The sequence below is a fragment of the Castor canadensis genome, chromosome X, assembly GCF_047511655.1.
Source record: "Castor canadensis chromosome X, mCasCan1.hap1v2, whole genome shotgun sequence".
Taxonomy (NCBI): Eukaryota; Metazoa; Chordata; class Mammalia; order Rodentia; family Castoridae; genus Castor; species Castor canadensis.
Window position 1 is genome coordinate 132,264,548 of NC_133405.1, and position 12,643 is coordinate 132,277,190.

Genomic DNA, 12,643 nt, shown 5'->3' on the forward strand with positions numbered 1-12,643 from the left:
TCTCCTCACTAGCCAAATCAGTTAGAGGATATGTGCATGAAAACTTAGGAGCATAAATTTAGGCACCCCTCTCACCTACCTGGATATTAAATATCAGATTGGCTGCACTGTAGTATTGTCAGTGATGTAGGGTTAAGAAGGTTACCAATAGGGGTAAAATCTTAACTTTTTGCCCATGGGTTTTGTCATTCTTGCATAGGTTGGACAAAAAGATTTTAAGAGTATTTATGAGGTGAAAGAGTGAAAAGATTCTATTAGGTATGGAAGCAAAGCAGTGAGGCTTAGGGAAACATGCAAATGCACCACAAGTACAGTGGATTTGGGCCATTATAGGCACAAGTGTTAGTTGTCCATAAAGGCTCTTTTACATGATCTAATGTTGCTTAGGTAGTTTATCTTAAATCAACTTTTGGAGTAGTGATGCTATGTTAGGGACTTGGGAACTTTTAGATCTTTTGTTGTTGTAATACTTTGATGCTACTATCCAAACAGAAAGGCATTGTGTCTGGGGAGATCTTATTAATCAAAGGGTCTTGTGACATGGGTGCCTATATTTTATAACTTTTATATGCATTTTTTATCCAAATGATTACATCAGGCATTCTTTATTCCGGGGGCACATTGTTCATTAGGGAAAAGGCCAGAGGAGTTGTAGATGAATTGTTGTGCTTTTGTTTTTGTTCTAGTAGTGTATATTATACCTGAATAGACATTGTGTGCTGGATAGAATGCATGTGTGTGTCTTCTTAAAACATTATTTAGTATACTGTTTTATTTTGTAGTACCAGCTCCTTTTTCTGACTTGCTTTGGTTCCCATGCTACATGTCCCTATTTTAGCCTGCCTCATTTTCCACCAAAATCATTTTAGTTCCTTAAGATTAGTAGTCATGCAGGATCCTTTGTCTTTTATGGCTCTTTTGAGTTGACATGGGGCATCAGTACTGTGTAAAAATGGACTGATGCATCTTATTTGGTGGCGAGGTGACATGGAAAAGTTAGTCCTTGGGCTCTCAGAATACAATAGTAGCAGGATTATGGTGTGATTTTTGTATTAGAAAAGAAGTTATGTGAGAGATTAGGGAGGACAGTATACCTTAAAAACACTATGAAGAATAGTAGAGTAATACTTACATAATCATTATAACGATTATTACTACTTTTTTTAAAACCATGAGTCCCCATGAAACCATGAGCTTAGACTATCAGTAATACACAGTGTACAATTAGACATAGCGTTGATCTGGTTGTGGAGTTCCTTCAGGACTACAGAGCAATTAAGTTATTTGGAATATAAACACAGCATACAACCTTTAAGAACACATGTGCCTCCTTGGGCAGCAATAAGAAGGTTTAGGGATATTTTATTTTGAAGAATATTTTGTTTTATTATTTTTATTTTGAATTAGGAGAGAAGTATCTTGTGCTTTGACACTGAAGGCCTTTTGAATAACGTTCATGAGGGAATTTGTATTTTAATATTTTGAAGAGATGAAAAGATAGGCTTATTGATCATACTGGTGGAAAATAGATATGGTTATTCATGATGAAATACTGTTAAGTTAGTAGGTTCTTATAAGTTATTGTTTTTGTATCTGTGGGAGTGTAATAAACATTTTCCTCTGCAACTTAGGTGCAGAGATGGCTACAGATGTTTTCACATAACTGTTATGTTTGGTTAGGATTTTTTCATTGAGGTTTTTGACACACACATTTTATGTACGTAATTAGAGGCATACCAATGAGTAGCATTGTGTATTAATATGTTTTTAGCAGGAGCGATTTAACTGAGTCTTTCAATGATATTTTAAAATTTATTATAGGTGTGATTTTATTGTTTTTAACATAAAGAGGTATTTTCACTTAGGTGGCTTGCAGAAGGAATTAGCTAGATATACTGATTTTAATCTGATATTTATTTAAGTATGTGTATTTTTTGTTTTTATCTTAAGTGGTAATTGAAATTTTAAGGCCTTTTTAAATTGGAAGAGCATATATTTGAACCCTGGTTGTTCATATTGTGAGTGTGAATTTTTTTTGTTGTTTTGTTCCTTATTGTTATGATAGGTGAGGGTATATTCTGGCATTTACAAAAGGTTTTACAATATACCAAATATATCATACTTGAACTGAGTGGTTTTTATGTTTAGGATGTGTATGGTGGTGTTAATAGACCATTTTGCAAAGTTACATTTAGCTTTATTTTGATTAGTTGTATCTTCTAGAATATTATTAATTATTTTAATTAATTAATTTGAATTTCTCTTTGTGGATTTATAGATTAACAAATTATTTATATATTGGGTTATTTTTAAGTGTCTATATGTGTTTATTTAAAAGTAAACAAAAATTGTGACTCTGGATCTAGAGAAATGTAGAAAAAATATATTTAAAATTAATAACATTAAAGCAACAGTTGTCTATTGGTGTCTGAATAAAAGTATTATAGAGATTATAGGGACTATGGGGTTCGTAGCTCATATAGTTTATTTTTAAGTTTTGCACAAATTTGTGTGTTTTATTTAGTTTTAATAAATTGAGAATAGGTGAGTTATAAGGGGATTAGCAAGAGACCAATAATCCAAATACAGATATTATTAATAGTAATGGTTCTGTTTGAGATTTGGCTGTGATAGAAGAAATTTTTAAGTGAATGATAATAGGCTGAGTTGTTATTGTTCTGATAGGTGTTTTTGTGTTTTAGACCTAAGAATTTATCTTGATAAGATCTTTTTGGGAACATCATGATATTTTTTTATGTTGGTGGTTTGTTAGAACTCTCAGAAGTGACATAGTACAGCCATTATTTAGATGCTGAGGCCCTTAAAGTAGTCAACATATTTTTGTCTAATAATGGAGTTGGACTTTTCGATAAAACAAGAAGTTTTTGTGAGAAATTAATTACACGTTTTGGCAGTGCTTGGGTTTGAGCTCAGGGCCTCATACTTAACTAGGCTGATGCTCTACCATTTCAACCACTCCATCAGCTCTTTTTGTGTCGGGTGTTTTCAAGATAGGCTCTCATGAACTATTTACCCAGCTGGTCTTTAATCTGGATCCTCCTGATCTCTGCTTCCCAAGTAACTAGGATTATACATGTGAGCCACCATCACCCAGTGAGAAAGTAAAATTTTTGTACCATCAAGTTAGGAGAGCAGTGAATGTTTTTATCTTTGAGTTTTTGCTAGTGCTCTTTTTTTATTCATAGCTCATTTTACAAAGTGGCCTAGACATTTAGTTAAGGCAGAATGTAAAAACCCATTATTAAAATAAAGTTTATCATGATTTTTGTTACATTGAGAAACAGTTGAGGTTTTTAAATAAGATATTGAAAGTTGACTTTTAGGGGCTTATGAAGAGAAGTCCTGGACATCTTTCATCTTTAGGGCCTGCCATCTCAGAAACAGATGTCCTTCTGTACCTCTGGAGATATGGACTTTTTTAATTGTCTTTTTTTCAGGGCAGATTGTATATACTCTGGGTTTGTGTGACCACGTTGTTGCAATTAGACTTTTAGTTCCCCAGATTTTTATATTCATAAATATTTGGGGATATCAGTCAACTTAGTTTTTTGAGTTTTAGGTGTTCTCTTTTTTTGAGATATCCTTTGTGGATATTTATATTTATCACTCTATTTAATAAAATTGAATGTTTTTATTTGGAAATACTAGGAGTTTTTTTGCCTATAATTTACCTTTTTTATGTTATTTCTTGTTTTGTATTGTATTTTGGATGTTGAACACATGGCAGTGAAACTACTATTGCTTCAAGTGAGTTTGAGGACTCATTACCTTTTTTTGTACTTTGTGATTGATATTTGTTGTTTATTAATGAATTACATCTATAAAAGTGTTTGCTCCTTTGTTGGATTAGTGTTACTGTCTTTATATGTTTTATGATTATTCTCAGTTGGCCTAAGAATAGTGTAAGATTTTTATTTTTCATATGTGCAACTTTAGAATTTTTTAATAACCAATGATCTTATGTATTGACTCTTTCATGTTGTTAACTAGATAAGTGATCATACCACTGTTTTCGCCATAATATATTTATAAGCATATATTAATTATAAAACAGGAGTGTCATTTTGATATTGTAATACATGAACACAATGTACTTTGATCAAGTCCATTCTATTACTCTTTCTTATTCTCTGCTATCCTTTGAACAATGATTTTAAGGGTTTGAGTATTCTATTTTCATAGAGATCATATATCTTTTGAAGTTTAAATTAGTTCTTTTGATTTGATACTTTTATTTTGGGCCAGTGTTGGGAACCATAATTGTTTTTACTGGTGGACTGACTCTTGATTGGAATATCATTGTCCAAATTTTGTGTTTCTTTTTGGGACCATAGACAAATGAAAATATGATAGATTAAAGTAGTAATTACAGTTTTTAAAATTTATTTATATTTTTGGGAAACCATTTTTGGGTAGAGCTAACTGGGATTTGTACTTGGGACCTGGTGTGGGTGAAGCAAGTATTATACCACTTGAACCTCAAGCCCTTTTTGCTTTTATAGTTTATTTTTCAGCTATTTTCTTGCTTTTTGCCTGCATGGGACTGGAACCACAATCCTCCTACCTGTGCCTCCCATATAGCTGCATTTACAGGCATGCATCAAAATGCTCAGCTTGATTACTGAGATAGGTCTCACTAGCTTTGTGCCATGGCTGTGCTTGAACCATGCCACTCCACCTGGCCCTCTTTGGAAAACAGTTTTAGCCGGTCTTTATACCAAAATGATTTTGTTATAGAAGAAGGAATATATATATTTGAATTTTATATTTATTTTGTAATTTCTTAGAAGACATAGTCTATTTATTTTGGTTTTGATGGTATAAAGGTTTGTAGGTTGTTTTAGTAGGGCTTATCTTTGTAAAGACAAGGTAAAGGAATTCATGCCACAAAGCAAGATATGAGATGGGGGCTGAGATGCAAGATGTAAGGAAGGATTCAGATGCTTAGGTTTGAATGGAATCCTTAGAGACCTTGGAGTAGGGGGCATAGTTGGTGTATGACAGATTTTTTTGTTTCTGTAGTTGTAGGGGTATCTGTGGTAGAGGGTGTCTTTGGGAGGCATTTCTATTTATGTTTTGGTGGTACACGGGATTGAAAGGAGGGCCTTGTGCCTGTGAGGAAAAATGCTCTACTTTAGCCACATCCACAACCCCTTTTGTTTTCCTTTTTGTTTTTGAGTTAGTGTCTCTCTAATTTGCTTGGATGATCTCAAATTTGTGATCCTCTTGCCTCCAACTCCTTAGTAGTTGGTATTGCAGCTGTGAAATACCAGGCCAAGTTTTTTAAGGGCTCTCAAAAACTATCAATTTTTATCAGATTTTAAAATGTGGATATTTGAGTAAATTTTATATTGTTTGTTGAGTTTAGAGTTTTGGTATATATCAAGTTATATAAATGTAATGTTGGACTATTTTTGTTTTTCATGAAATACACTTTTGCTTTTCATGAAAACATCAGAAATTTTAGGCTTTGATTTGTAGGCCAGGTAATTTTATTTTTAATAGATTTTAGGGGCATGTCATATTGTAAGAGAAGATTAATTCTACAAAAAATTGTTTAATTTCTTATTATGGATTTTTAAGGGACAATTGTTAGGAATTCTAATGAGTTACCCATGTTTTTTACTTTTGTTGTGTGTTTGGAAGAAAACAGAGAAGGAGAAAAAGAAAGGAAAGAAAAGACTTTTTTGGAAATCCTTTTTATTTAGGTGCCCAAGACCATAGTACTTTGATAAGGGAACATCTTAAACATTTTAGAGTTAAATTTAAGTAAACTTGTTACAGTCTGGTTCCTTCCAGAAGTGTGACACCCCAAGCTTGTTTTTGAGGCCAATAAAACTTTTTTAATCACCAATCTAGAAAAAGTCATGTTGAAACAGAGCTATGATGGTAAACATGGAACAGTATTTTAAATTCATAAGTGACCTTTGGATACAAAGATTTTTAAGAATTGATTTTAAGGCAGACTCTAATAATTAAATAGTCTTCCTAGAGTTATAACAATATTTTAAATTAGATAAACTTTTTTAGAGTTAATTTAGGAAGCCTTGTATTTGGACACAGTTGGCATCTCATCTCCTTCTCCAGATTTGGAAAGAACACGAGAGTCTGCTTTTCTTAGTGGTAAATATTTGTGTTGAAACTATTATTCTCCAGCTATCTTGCTTCTGGAGGAGAGGACTGAAAAATGTATAACCTTTTCAAGGTTAATTTTAAGGGGTGAGATGTTTTGTTTAGAATATTTCACTTTTGTTAAGTAAAGTTTATGTGAATATAGCTTTTGTAATTTCTTCCATATTATTAAAATAAAAGACATGTGTGACTAAAGCAATGGTTGCCAGTTGTGGCTTTGGTTGGCAAGCAATCAATGATTTCATCAGAGGTATGGCTGGGGTAGGGCTCCCATTCAATGAAATTCTTGATATTTGGTAAACTTTGTTTCAATTTTGCCAAAAAATTTTACTTTTTTTGTATTATATGTGTTATGAGCTACAGAATGTTGTATTTTAGTTAAGGTTGGCTAAGATAACAGAACTTCAAAATGACCTTGAACAGCAGAGGTATCTCAGTACAAGCAACAACAGCCAACAATCTTTGTATGTTACACTATAATTACAGTTTTTGATACAGAAAATGCTTGTTTAAAAGTTTTCCCTAAGTTAAGCTGGGTGCTGGTGGTGTACATCTGAATACCAGCTGTTCCATCTGAGGATTTTATTGGCTCATTGTCATGTTTTGGCCTGTGTCTGAAATAGATATCATTGCAAACAGATTTGGACAAGCCTATTTCTATCTATGTTCCTTGTAATATCCTAGGTCATTTTATCATTTTAGGATACAGCTACACAATCAGGATAATTGCAGATATACATGGATATAGAATTTTAAGAGATCTATTACACTCCAGAAAATGTAGCTACAGATATGCTTTGGTAAAAAAAAAAAAAAGCAGGGTTGAATATTATGAAAATTATCTGGATCTCTGCTTGTGCCTTTTTCACTGAGAGCATTAAATAAATGTGTGTGTCTGTGAGGAGAAAATAAAATCCAACTCTTGATTAGGAACTCTTGATAGGTCACAAATACAGAGAAAAATAAGAATGCACAAAACATTCATCAGATGTATATCTGAAAGTAAAGAGGTTTCATGTGAATGAACGTGGTGCCTCTGATACCTATACATTACACCTACACAGGATCCCTTCAAAGAAATATGGCAATACCAAGACACCCACACTCCACTCAACCTCAGGTATATTGATTATCAGATTGTCTGCACTGTGCTAGGACCATGTTGTCACCTACCTGTAGCCATGCTTGGTCAACAATCTTTTAGTGACAGCTCTGTTCCCTTTTGGAGAACCTGAGAGAAGACTTTCACTGATGTGTTTCAGGATACAAGTTGCTCTCCCAGGACACTTATCTTACTTTGAACACCACATTGTTGATGTACCCTGCAAAAGTACCTGCATACATGGATTAATTCAAATTGAACTGTATGATATGGAGATTCCATGTATTCTTGAATTTGCTTCCTGTCAAATATCCTATGCATATAAAAAGGTTCAAGGTCAACTAAAATGACAATGAACCAAGACACAACCAAAGACCCAGAAGGGACAGAATCAATGTGAGTTTTCTCCATTAAATAAAAGGCGTAAACTCATGGTCACTACCATTACACAGGAATCTGTCATTTCTTACCTGAGCACCTATGACAAAAGCTTATTGAGAAGAAGGAATAGAGATACTCTAATACTTAGCTATATATGTGAAAGTCAGATGTCCTATTGTGGAGTTTTGATCCACAGCAGCACTGACCTGATCAGCAATGCTCTTAACAACATTTTCATGTCACTGAGATATCTTCTTTTTATTCATTTATTCCCATATGCATACATTGGTTGGGCCATTTCTACCTCTCACTCCCACTCCCACAATCTCCACCCAAACCTCCCTCGCTTTCAGGCAGAGCCCTTATCTCTAATTTTGTTGAAGAGAAGACATAAGCAATAATAAGAAAAACAAAGTGTTTTTGCTAGTTGAGTTAAGGATAGCTATACAGAGAGATTCCTAGCATTGCTTCCATGCACAAATGTGTTATAACCCAAGTTGTTTCATCTCTAACTGATCTTTACACTGGTTCCTGATCCCCTTCTCATGCTAACCTCTGTCGCTTTAAGGTTTCTGTATTAGTTCCTCAGGAGTGGGGACATCAAATAATTTCATGTTTTGGGTTTCTAACCTATCCCAATACCTCCCATATGTGCTCTCCCATTATCATGTGACCCAAGTCCAACCACATTGCTGTATTTGCCTTAGATCTAAAGTCCACATATGAGGGGGAACATACTATTTTTGGTCTTCTGGGCCTGGCTAACCTTGCTCAGAATGATGTTCTCCAGTTCCATCCATTTACTTGAGAATGATAAGATTTCATTCTTCTTCATGGCTGCATAAAATTCCATTGTGTATAGATACCACATTTTCTTAATCCATTCGTCAGTAGTGGGGCATCTTGGCTGTTTCCATAACTTCCCTAATGTGAATAATGCTGCAATAAACATGGGTGTGTAGGTGCCTCTGGAGTAACCTATGTCTCATTCCTTTGGGTATATCCCCAGGAGGGGGATTGCTGGATCATATGGCAGATTTATGTTTAGATTTTAAGAAGCCTTCAAATTTTTTTCCAGAGTCCTTGCACCAGCTTGCATTCCCACTAGCAGTGTACAAGGGTTCCTTTTTCCCCACATCCTCGCAAACACCTGTTGATGGTGGTGTTTTTGATAATGGCTATTCTAACAGGGGTGAGGTGGAATCTCAGTGTGGTTTTGATTTACATTTCCTTTATGGCTAGAGATTGTGAGCATTTTTTCATGTGCTTTTTGGCCATTTGAATTTCTTCTTTTGAGATAGTTCTGCTTAGTTCAGTTGCCCATTTCTTTATTGGTTCATTGATTTTGGGAGAGTTTAGTTTTTTGAGTTCCCTATATATTCTGGTTATCAGTCCTTTGTATGATGTATAGCTGACAAATATTTTCTCCTACACTGTGGGTGGCCTCTTCAGATTAGAGACCATTTCTTGTTGTGCATAAGCTTTTTAGTTTTATGAAGTCCCATTTGTCCGTCCTTTCTCTTAGTTGCTGAGCTGCTAGGGTTCTATTGAGGAAGTCCTTGCCTATACCTATTACTTCCAGAGTGTTTCCTGCTCTTTCTTGCACTAACTTCAGAGTTTTGGGTCTGATATTAAGGTCCTTGATCCATTTTGAGTTGATACTAGTACAGGGTGATAAACAGATCTAGTTTCAGTTTTTTGCAGACGTCTAACCACTTTTCCCAAAAACATTTGTTGACGAAGCTGTCTTTTCTCCATTGTATATTTTTGGCCCCTTTGTCAAAAATAAGGTAGGTATAGTTGTGTGGATTCATATCTGGGTCCTCTATTCTGTTCCACTGGTCATTATGTCTGTTCTTGTGCCAGTACCATGCTGTTTTTATTGCTATTGCTTTGTAATATAGTTTGAAGTTGAGTATTGTGATACCTCCAGCAGTGCTCTTTTTGCTGACTATTGCCTTGGCTATTTGCTGTCTCTTGTGTCTCCAAATGAACTTTAGGATAGATTTTTCAATCTCTGTGATGCGTGTCATTGGGATTTTGATGGGAATTGCATTAAACATGTAGATTGCTTTTGGTAGTATAGACATTTTTACTATGTTGATTCTACCAATCCATGAGCACGGGAGACCTGTTCACCTTCTGTATCTTCCTCGATTGCTTTCTTCAGGGGTTTATAGTTCTCCTTGTAGAGGTCATTCACATCCTTTGTTAAGTTTACTCCTAGGTGTTTAAATTTTTTTGAGGCTATGGCAAATGAAATTGTTTCCATGTATTTCTTCTCAGTTTGTTCATTGTTGGTGTATAGAAAAGCTAATGATTTTTCTAAGTTGATTTTGTATCCTGCTACCTAGCTATAGCTGTTTATGGTGTCTAGGAGTTTTCAGGTAGAGTTTTTTGTGTCTTTAAGGTATAGGATCATATCCTCTGCAAATAAGGATATTTTGACAGTTTCTTTACCTATCTGTATTCCTTTTATTTCTTCTTCTTGTCTAATTGCTCTGACTAGGAATTCCAGTACTATGTTGAATAGGAGTGGAGATAGTGGGTACCTTTGATTAATTCCTGGTTTTAGGGGAAATGGTTTCAGTTTTGCACCATTAAGTATGATGTTGGCTATAGGTTTGTCATATATAGCCTTTACAATGTTGAGGTACTTTTCTTCTATTCCTAGTTTTCTTAGAGCTTTTATCATGAAGTGGTGTTGGATCTTGTCGAAGGCTTTTTCTGCATCTATTGAGAGGTTCAAGGGGTTTTTGTCTTTGCTTCTATTAATGTGCTATATTACATTGATAGATATGCATATGTTGAACCAGTTCAGGAGAATGTATGAATAAAACTACTATGTGTGTGTACACTGAAAAAAAAGAGATTAAAGTTAAAGTCATCAGAAAATGGAAAAAAATGTGCTGTATTACATTTATAAATTTGCATATGTTGAAGCACCCCTGCATCCCTGGGATGAAGCTGACTTGGTTGTGATGAATGATCTTTCTGATGTGTTGTTGGATTCAGTTTGCCATTATTTTATTGAGGATTTTTGCAAGGATGTTCATTAAGGAGATTGGCCTATAGTTCTCCTTTTTTAGAGGTGTCTTTGTCTGGTTTTGGGATGAGTGCAATACTGACTTCATAAAATGAATTAGGCAGTGTTCCTTCCCTTTCTATTTCATGGAACAGTTTAAGGAGGGTTGGCATTAGTTCTTCTTTAAAGCTCTGACAGAATTTAGCAGAGAATCCATCAGGTCCTGGACTTTTCTTCTTTGGGAAACTGTTGATTGCTGCTTCAATTTCATTTTGTGTTATAGATCTATTCAGGTGATTAATGTCCTCTTGGTTCAGTTTTGGATGATCATAAGTATCTAGAAATCTGTCCATTTCTTCAAGATTTTCAAATTTATTAGAATATAGGTTCTCAAAGTAGTCTCTGATGATTTCCTGGATTTCCATGGTGCTTGTTGTTATCTCCCCTTTTGCATTTCTGATCTTACTGATTTGGGTTTTTTCTCTCCTCATTTTAGTCAGGTTTGCCAGGGGTCTGTCAATCTTGTTTATTTTTTCAAAGAAACAACTTTTTGTTCATTGATTCTTTGTATTTTTTTGTTTGTTTCTATTTCATTGATGAAGCATTAGGTCATTGCTTTGAGATCTTTCTGTCCTTTTAATACATGCACTCATGGCTATAAACTTTCCTCTTAGGACTGCCTTTGCTGTGTCCCATAGGGGCAGGTAGGTTGTGTTTTCATTTTCAGTAAATTCCAGGAACCTTTTAATTTCGTTTTTTATTTCATCAATAACCCATTGATCATTGAGCAATATGTTGTTCAACTTCCAACTGTTTGCATGTTTTTTACTGTTGTTTTTGTTGTTGATTTCTAGTTTTAATTCATTGTGATCAGGTAGAATGCATGGGATTATTTCTGTTTTCTTATATTTGCTGAGACTTGCTTTGTGCTCTAAGATATGATCAATTTTGAAGAAAGTTCCATGAGCTGCTGAGAAGAATGTATATTGTGCAGAAGTTGGATGAAATGTTCTGTATCAGCTAGCTCCATTTGATCTACAGTATCATTCAGATCTAGGATTTCTTTATTGATTTTTTGTTTGGATGACCTATCTATTGGTGATGGGGAGTATTAAAGTCTCCCACTACCACTGTGTTGAAGTTTATATATGTTTTTATGTCCTTCAGATTATGTTTGATGAAATTGGATGTGCATATAGGTTGATAATTGTTATTTCCTTTTGGTGTATTTCCCCTTTTATTAGTATGGAATGATGAATGTCCTTCTTTATCTCGTTTGATCATTGTAGGTTTGAAATTTACTTTGTCTGAGATAAGTATTGCTACTCCTGCCTGTTTTTAGGGGCTACTGTCTTCATAATTCTTCTTCCAGCCTTTCATCCTAAGGCAGTGCTTATTTCTGTCAATGAGATGTGTCTCCTGTAAGCAACAGATTGTTGGATCTTCCTTTTTAATCCAGTTTGCCAAATGGTGTCTTTTGATGGGGGAATTAAGTCCTTTAACATTGAGTGTTAGTATTGATAAGTATGTGGTGATTCCTGTCATTTCATTGTTTTTGTTGTTTAAGGGTTTGATTGTGTGCAGCTGAATCAATGTTGCTCTCTATTTTCTTGCCTTTTCTTCTCCTGTGGTTTGGACCTGTCCTTTCATGGTTTTGTTTGCTTTCATTTTCTGCACAGAATTCCTTGGAGAATCTTTTATAGTGATGGCTTGGTGGTCATATATTGTTTTAGTTTCTTCTTATCGTGGAAGACTTATTGCTCTATCTATTTTGAATGGTAGTTTTGCTGGGTATAGTATCCTAGAGTTGAAGTTATTTTCATTCAGTGCCTGGAATACCTCACTCTATGCCTTTTTTGCTTTTAAGGTTTCCATTGAGAGATCTGCTGTGATTTTGATGGGTTTACCTTTGTATGTTATTTGTTTTTTCTCTCTGATAGCCTTCAATATTCTTTCTCTGTTCTCTGTGCTTGCTGTTTTAA